Raw genomic sequence first — 9,484 nt, 5'->3', positions numbered from 1 at the left:
CTAGCGTGTTTACTTTCTCACTAGCGTGTTTACTTTCTCACTAGCGTGTTTATCTTCTCACTAGCGTGTTTACTTTCTCACTAGCGTGTTTACTTCCCCGGCTGCCCGGCGTTCTCCACAATTCAGTGCCAGTGATACTGCCAGTGATACTGTCAGTGATACTGTCAGTGATACTGTTAGGATACTGTGTGTCAGAGTTTCTGTGCTCTGAATGGCAAAAAAAAAAATCAGTTTTGCGGATGGAAAAAAATGCTGTAGGATTGAAACGCGTTCCAAAAAATACGTGACATTGAAAACCCAGCTTTAACAACACTCACTTATTTCCGAGAGGAGAGACGAAGAGTTGATAGACTCACCATGGAGAACACCTCTGCTAGAACGTTTCATCTGTGCTTTTGAGAACGTCCTACACATTGGGTGGAACTTCAGAAGATAGTTGTGAAAGTTCATCCAGAACCATCTGTCATCCCTCCAGATCTCACAACCTTCTGACATTCACTAGCAAACCATCGGGCATGCGCAGTCCAAATCCGTCACAAACGATGAAAGTTATATTCTGCTTTTTTCCGAGTCTTGTTTGAGCGTGCGTAAACCACAAACGAAAAAAGGAAACAAAACTCTCACTCTACAGTCTAAAAGCGAATGTAGCGACAACTACCTCCGACTTCCTGTTGACATTCAGTGTCAGGTGAGTTAGGGTTAAAGGTCAAACGCCTCGGAAAAGAGACTCTAGGCCTAGAGTCTAAATGTCAATGTTATTATTTTCAATAAACGTCCCAAACACGAGTGGTCTTTCTCAGCTGTCCAGGAGATACACGGGATTGCAACCATGGAAACAAACTGAGGTCCCCATGGCAACATGTGTGTTGAGAGCCCACGAGAGCGGGTTCTCCCTGTGTTCTCCGTGTTCTAGGATGAGAGAGATCATCTGGGAACCTAGATTCTCCAGTCTGAACAAGGGAACTGTAGACAAATGTTATTGATTAAAAAAACAGTCCAATCATCTAATTATCCATAGTAAATATGATATAATATAACATGAACATAACCCAATCTAACATAAGATATAACATAATGAAAATATAATACAACGTAAGATGAAAGAAGATAATATACTATCAATATCCTACATTCATGTACATTTCTGTAGAAATCCACATAAAAAAAGTGATGTGTTGAAGGTGTCTGTCAGACACATTAACCATGATATTCCTTATGTTTGTGTATTATGTCAACCATTATATTAGAACAACAAAACTAATAGTAGATGAGAAAGGGCAAAGAAGCCAAACCAGACCTTGAGAATGTATGGCTCTGTTCTGGTTCTTCTACATCTGGGTCACATACTTGTGACTAGTCAGATGATCTGCAGATATAATTGGAATCTGAAGAGAGAGAGAGATGGATAGAAGGATGGAATGGAGGATTAGATATAGGGATCAGGTAATCAAGCATAAAAAAGGATGTTTCATGTACATAAAAGACCAGCGCCATCACACTTCCACACAACAAGGCTCCACCAAAATCCAGTTTTTCCAACATGGCCGCCAGGTTTGTAAGAGAAGAGAGAGAGGAAGAGAGAGAAGTAGAGAAAGAGGTAGAAAGAGTAAGGTAGAAAGAGAGAGGTAGAGAGAGAGAGAGGTAGAGAGAGAGAGGTAGAAAGAGAGAGGTAGAGGAGGAACTAACCTGATTGGCCGTTGAGGCGGCGAAGGGAACACCGGAGACAGCTGAGGGTGGTGCCAATAGGCTGGCCGCAGCGCCGTGCATCATGGGAACTTTAGAGAACGAGGGCCCACATCACAGACATGTCAAACACGTCTCCTCAGGGCTGCACATGTTAATGACGCTTAACGCTAGCAGTCTCCTCAGGGCTGCACATGCTAATGACGCTAAACGCTAGCAGTCTCCTCAGGGCTGCACATGCTAATGACGCTAAACGCTAGTGGTCTCCTCAGGGCTGCACATGCTAATGACGCTAAACGCTAGTGGTCTCCTCAGGGCTGCACATGCTAATGACGCTAAACGCTAGTGGTCTCCTCAGGGCTGCACATGCTAATGACGCTAAACGCTAGTGGTCTCCTCAGGGCAGCACATACTAATGACGCTAAACGCTAGCGGTTAAACTCCTCAGTATAAATACCGCCCACACACGCCATCGAAGAGCTAGCTGTTTGTGAAGGTGGTGGTTGTGGTGAGGTGAGAGGTCACACCTGAGGGTTTACAGATGAGAGGTGAGCCCTACCTAAGGGTTTACAGATGAGAGGTGAGCTCTACCTGAGGGTTTACAGATGAGAGGTGAGCCCTACCTAAGGGTTTACAGATGAGAGGTGAGCCCTACCTGAGGGTTTACAGATGAGAGGTGAGCCCTACCTGAGGGTTTACAGATGAGAGGTGAGCCCTACCTGAGGGTTTACAGATGAGAGGTGAGCCCTACCTAAGGGTTTACAGATGAGAGGTGAGCTCTACCTGAGGGTTTACAGATGAGAGGTGAGCCCTACCTAAGGGTTTACAGATGAGAGGTGAGCCCTACCTGAGGGTTTACAGATGAGAGGTGAGCCCTACCTAAGGGTTTACAGATGAGAGGTGAGCCCTACCTAAGGGTTTACAGATGAGAGGTGAGCTCTACCTGAGGGTTTACAGATGAGAGGTGAGCTCTACCTGAGGGTTTACAGATGAGAGGTGAGCCCTACCTGAGGGTTTACAGATGAGAGGTGAGCCCTACCTAAGGGTTTACAGATGAGAGGTGAGCCCTACCTAAGGGTTTACAGATGAGAGGTGAGCCCTACCTAAGGGTTTACAGATGAGAGGTGAGCCCTACCTGAGGGTTTACAGATGAGAGGTGAGCCCTACCTAAGGGTTTACAGATGAGAGGTGAGCCCTACCTAAGGGTTTACAGATGAGAGGTGAGCTGTACCTAAGGGTTTACAGATGAGAGGTGAGCCCTACCTAAGGGTTTACAGATGAGAGGTGAGCCCTACCTAAGGGTTTACAGATGAGAGGTGAGCTGTACCTAAGGGTTTACAGATGAGAGGTGAGCCCTACCTAAGGGTTTACAGATGAGAGGTGAGCTGTACCTAAGGGTTTACAGATGAGAGGTGAGCCCTACCTGAGGGTTTACAGATGAGAGGTGAGCCCTACCTAAGGGTTTACAGATGAGAGGTGAGCTGTACCTAAGGGTTTACAGATGAGAGGTGAGCTGTACCTAAGGGTTTACAGATGAGAGGTGAGCCCTACCTGAGGGTTTACAGATGAGAGGTGAGCCCTACCTGAGGGTTTACAGATGAGAGGTGAGCTCTACCTGAGGGTTTACAGATGAGAGGTGAGCCCTACCTGAGGGTTTACAGATGAGAGGTGAGCCCTACCTAAGGGTTTACAGATGAGAGGTGAGCCCTACCTAAGGGTTTACAGATGAGAGGTGAGCCCTACCTAAGGGTTTACAGATGAGAGGTGAGCCCTACCTGAGGGTTTACAGATGAGAGGTGAGCCCTACCTAAGGGTTTACAGATGAGAGGTGAGCCCTACCTGAGGGTTTACAGATGAGAGGTGAGCCCTACCTAAGGGTTTACAGATGAGAGGTGAGCTGTACCTAAGGGTTTACAGATGAGAGGTGAGCCCTACCTGAGGGTTTACAGATGAGAGGTGAGCCCTACCTGAGGGTTTACAGATGAGAGGTGAGCCCTACCTAAGGGTTTACAGATGAGAGGTGAGCCCTACCTAAGGGTTTACAGATGAGAGGTGAGCCCTACCTGAGGGTTTACAGATGAGAGGTGAGCCCTACCTAAGGGTTTACAGATGAGAGGTGAGCCCTACCTGAGGGTTTACAGATGAGAGGTGAGCCCTACCTGAGGGTTTACAGATGAGAGGTGAGCCCTACCTGAGGGTTTACAGATGAGAGGTGAGCCCTACCTAAGGGTTTACAGATGAGAGGTGAGCCCTACCTGAGGGTTTACAGATGAGAGGTGAGCCCTACCTGAGGGTTTACAGATGAGAGGTGAGCCCTACCTGAGGGTTTACAGATGAGAGGTGAGCTCTACCTGAGGGTTTACAGATGAGAGGTGAGCCCTACCTGAGGGTTTACAGATGAGAGGTGAGCCCTACCTGAGGGTTTACAGATGAGAGGTGAGCTCTACCTGAGGGTTTACAGATGAGAGGTGAGCCCTACCTGAGGGTTTACAGATGAGAGGTGAGCCCTACCTGAGGGTTTACAGATGAGAGGTGAGCCCTACCTGAGGGTTTACAGATGAGAGGTGAGCCCTACCTGAGGGTTTACAGATGAGAGGTGAGCTCTACCTGAGGGTTTACAGATGAGAGGTGAGCCCTACCTGAGGGTTTACAGATGAGAGGTGAGCCCTACCTAAGGGTTTACAGATGAGAGGTGAGCTCTACCTGAGGGTTTACAGATGAGAGGTGAGCTCTACCTGAGGGTTTACAGATGAGAGGTGAGCTCTACCTGAGGGTTTACAGATGAGAGGTGAGCTGTACCTGAGGGTTTACAGATGAGAGGTGAGCTCTACCTGAGGGTTTACAGATGAGAGGTGAGCCCTACCTGAGGGTTTACAGATGAGAGGTGAGCTCTACCTGAGGGTTTACAGATGAGAGGTGAGCTCTACCTGAGGGTTTACAGATGAGAGGTGAGCCCTACCTGAGGGTTTACAGATGAGAGGTGAGCTCTACCTGAGGGTTTACAGATGAGAGGTGAGCTCTACCTGAGGGTTTACAGATGAGAGGTGAGCTCTACCTGAGGGTTTACAGATGAGAGGTGAGCTCTACCTGAGGGTTTACAGATGAGAGGTGAGCTCTACCTGAGGGTATGAAGGCCTGCTGTTGGAAGGCCATGCTGGCCAAGCCTGGCTGGTATTGGAACACTCCGGTCTGGAACATGTCTGCAGCAACAGCAGCCTTCTCCAGCATTGGTCTCTTTGGTAACGGAGGCATCACAGGAGGAAGACCCTGATGTTGGGAGAGGGGGAGGGGGAGGAGGAGGGGGAGGAGAAGGAGGAGCGAGAGGACAAGAGGAGGAGGAAGAGGAGGAGGAGGGGGGAGGAGGGGCAGGAGAAGGAGGAGTGAGAGGACAAGAGGAGGAGGAGGAGGAGGAGGGGGAGGAGAAGGAGGAGCGAGAGGACAAGAGGAAGAGGAGGAGGAAAATGGGGAGGAGGTGGAGGGGTGGAGGTGTGTGAGAACAGGACATGTGGGTGAAGCGTGTGTGTGTGTGAGGCATGTGTGTGTGCAGGGGAGGTACCCACCATGGCGGCAGCAGCAGCAGCCTGGCTGACCTGGTGCTGGGTGGCCCTGATCTTGGCCTGCAGGTGAGCGGGGGGATGGACGTACTTGCAGGCCTCTCTGCTGCAGCGGCCCTTGATGTAGTCCATACAGACCGTCACCGTGTTGTCGTTGGTGTCAATCATCGTGCTGTCGGCCGGGTGGGCGAAGCGACAGTCGCTCTCCCCCCTCGTACAGTTACCCCTCTGGTACTCCCGACACACCTGGGACACACACACAGACAGAATACGCACACACACACATAACATACAGACACACACACACATACAGTACACACACACACATACACTCAGTAACACAGACAGCTGCATGAGTCAGGCAGTAATGAAGAGCTAGCTAAACACAGTCATTACTGCTGATGAGCAATCTGAGTGAACAACCAGGACCATAAACACACTCAGTACTGTGTGGCATCCCCTCTTACACATGCTCATCCTTTACATCTCAGTAACAGCACGTTTGAGAGCAGAGCAGAGGCGGTTCCTGGAGTGCCCAGCAGGGGGCAGCATGGGGATGAGCTGACTTGAGTCAGGACTTTCCCTGGCGCTACAGAGCAAGGAAACTGTGTTTTTAGGACACGCGTAACTGACACAATTACAGTAATGGTGTGTGTGTGACTGTTTGCGTGTGTGTGTCTGTCTGTATGTGAATGTGTGTCTCTCTGTTTGTGTGTGTGCGTGTCTGCGTTTGAGTCTTTGTGTGTGTGTGTGTGTGTGTGTGTGTGTGTCTGTGTGTGTCTGTCTGAATGTGTGTGTGTATGTCTGAATGGGTGTGTGTCTGTCTGAATATATGTGTGTGTGTCTAAATGGGTGTGTGTGTTGTCACAGATTGATGACAGACTGGTCTTGCCGGACTGCTGTAATGGCAGTCTGTGTTGTGACAGACTGATGACAGACTGGTCTTGCCAGACTGCTGTAATGGCAGTCTGTGTTGTGACAGATTGCTGCTGGTGAACCAGACGCTGGTGCTGTGACACACTGATGCTGCATTACCTGGAGATGACATGAGCACAGCAGTCTGCTGTCTCTGATTGGCTGCCTGGCTCTCTAATCATCCAATTACCTCCCGTCTGAGAATGACTTTTTCTTCCCTGTGTCGACCAGTCAGACTCGATCTGAACAATTTATGTTACTCTCCTAATCCAAACCTATCCAATGATATATTTGGTTTGGTCCTATGACCAATTCTAATTTTCACCCTGCTGGACTTAGACCGTGTGTCAGGCATACATTTCAAAGGGACAAGGAAAGGTCAAATGCTAAAATGTTGTGTATATAGTGGACAAATTCCTTAATGACATAATTTCTTTTAACTTACTATTATTGTTAAGGATTTAACATGGGACCAAATGTTTAGACACAGACAGACTCCTGAACACATCGTGGATCAACAGACTCTTTCTGTCTTTTTCTTTATTTCAGACACACACACAGTCACCACAACTACTGGTCTCGTTTTAAAACCAGGCTGCCTTGTTGTCAGGCAGATGTGTGGAGGGAGACAGAGACCGAGGCATAGAGAGGGAGGGAGGAGGTGTTTCTCTGAGAGTACACTAGACTGAGTCTCTGTCACCAGGAAGACAAACTCACCCACTGCCTGGTGGGCCAGACAAATAAAGAGGCAACCAATCATCTTTATGTCCCCATGGTTACTATCCCGAGTGGGACAGCTGCATCACCATGGTAGCAGGTAGACAACACACTCTGCATCCTGCTGTTGAGCTGCAATGCAGCTGGTTTGTCTTTACATGTTTGCATTCAGCTGACTATTCTATCCAAAGCGATGTACAAACAGTGCATGTAGAAAGTACTGCAGCATAAGAAGGACCAGAAGTGCACAGTTCTATCAGCTACCAGACACAGTGTAAAGTAACATCTCTGCTACCAGACACAGTAACATCTCTGCTACCAGACACATTGTAAAGTAACATCTCAGCTACCAGACACATTGTAAAGTAACATCTCAGCTACCAGACACATTGTAAAGTAACATCTCAGCTACCAGACACAGTGTACAGTAACATCTCAGCTGCCAGACACAGTGTAAAGTAACATCTCAGCTACCAGACACATTGTAAAGTAACATCTCAGCTACCAGACACAGTGTACAGTAACATCTCAGCTGCCAGACACATTGTAAAGTAACATCTCAGCTGCCAGACACAGTGTACAGTAATATCTCAGCTACCAGACACATTGTAAAGTAACATCTCAGCTACCAGACACATTGTAAAGTAACATCTCAGCTACCAGACACAGTGTACAGTAACATCTCAGCTGCCAGACACAGTGTAAAGTAACATCTCAGCTACCAGACACATTGTAAAGTAACATCTCAGCTACCAGACACATTGTAAAGTAACATCTCTACTACCAGACACAGTGTAAAGTAACATCTCAGCTACCAGACACAGTGTACAGTAACATCTCAGCTGCCAGACAGTGTACAGTAACATCTCAACTACCAGACACAGTGTAAAGTAACATCTCTGCTACCAGACAGAGTAACATCTCTGCTACCAGACACAGTGTACAGTAACATCTCAGCTACCAGACACAGTGTAAAGTAACATCTCAGCTACCAGACACAGTGTAAAGTAACATCTCAGCTACCAGACACAGTGTACAGTAACATCTCAGCTACCAGACACAGTGTAAAGTAACATCTCAGCTACCAGACACAGTGTACAGTAACATCTCAGCTACCTTTTTTAACCCCCAAAAATTCAACCTTTAGAAAACCTTTTTCTTTAAGTTTTGAGCAATATTATAAATCACCTCCATCGCTGACACCCGCGTTGGAATCTGATATATCCCCTTAAGAGATCCAATGTCCCCGCCCCCCCCTCGCTACCAACGATTTTCCCATCATGCCTCTGCCAGTGATTCCCGGGAACCCCTGCATCATTTATGAGAACGACTTCTGCGTCCAGTTAATGGTTATCTGCAAGCAGCTGGGATCCATATCCAAGAGCCTCCAGGTTGATAAGAGGAGGGGGGAGGAGGGGTACCTCACCTCCTTCTCTTCTGCTCCTCCTCCTCTCCCACCCCTCTCTCTCCTCTCCTCCTCCCTCCCCAGTTATCTTCTCCATAACTATAATAATAATAATAATAATAAATTTTATTTATATTGCACTCTATATTTATGCAATCTCAGAGTGCTACAAAGCATATAGTAATACAAATGAAAAAGAATCAAAGTTTAATTAAAATAAAAAAAGATAAAAAAGATAAATAAATTAAAAGCAAAACCTATAAAACACATTTAGTGAAAAGCTTTGTGACAGAACGCAAGGCGTCAGTCACATAAATCAGTGGTTCGCCGCCGATGTCAGGGATCTGACCAGTTTCCACGAGTGACGGTGTATTTTGCGCACCGGGGGGGGGGGAAAGCAATCCAGGGAGCAGGGGTGCTCAGGGTTTTAAATAAATTGATTGATAATGTACAAATTGATTTTATGGCACTGCGGGATAATAACATAAATGTTTGTGTGTAATGTGTCAGGTCAATATGGTGTTCGAGAGGGAGAACGGGGTAAGCAGGTTAATTGATTGTTGTGATGCTCGTCATATGGTATCTCCCAGGTGGATAAAGGGGTGCCGCACAGCTCAGTGTGAGTGGGGGGTTGGCGTGAGCAAGTCGTATTGGAGCAATGGAGATTGAAATGAAAGGTAAATTGGTTTCATGAGAACACTGATGTGCCTTCGTCCATTTCTTCACCTCTGACCGAAACAACCGCTCGGGCACACTCTTTCACAAGCTTTTTTTTTTAAGATATGTTTTTAGGTTTCCTTCCTATGACTCAGGGTCAGCACATTCCAGATTCACCCTCCTCCTTCTTTCTTCACCTTCCCTCTCCTCTCTTCCTTCTCTCCCCTCCTCTCCTCTCCTCTCCTCTCCTCTCTTCCTTCTCTCCCCTCCCCTCCCCTCCCCTCCCCTCCCCTCCCCTTTCCCTTCCCTTCCCTTCCCTCCCTCCCTCCCCTCCCTCCCTCCCTCCCTTCCTCCCTCCCCTCCCCCCCCCTCCCCCCCCTCCCCCCGCCCCTCCCCTCCCCTCCTACCTCCAGACGGTCTGTCCTTAGCAGCTTGTGAGCGGTGGTGGCAGGGGGGGCAGGTGGGGCGGGGCTTGTGAGCAGGACAGGGGTGGGGCTCATCAGGTCAGCGTGTGCGAGGTAGGGGCTGAACGCTGCCACGCCAACCCCCCGCC

The 9,484-nt window shown here is 48.2% G+C and overlaps 1 pseudogene; it reads right to left on the bottom strand.

Annotated features, from left to right (window-relative positions):
- Positions 1 to 1,328: 1,328 nt before the first annotated feature.
- Positions 1,329 to 5,446, bottom strand: LOC136938793 (muscleblind-like protein 1; annotated as a pseudogene).
- Between the last annotated feature and the right edge of the window lie 4,038 nt (positions 5,447 to 9,484).

The sequence above is a fragment of the Osmerus mordax genome (genome assembly GCF_038355195.1).
Source record: "Osmerus mordax isolate fOsmMor3 chromosome 11 unlocalized genomic scaffold, fOsmMor3.pri SUPER_11_unloc_2, whole genome shotgun sequence".
NCBI lineage: Eukaryota > Metazoa > Chordata > Actinopteri > Osmeriformes > Osmeridae > Osmerus > Osmerus mordax.
The sequence above is the reverse complement of the archived record's forward strand: the minus strand, read 5'-3'. Positions and strand labels throughout refer to the sequence as shown.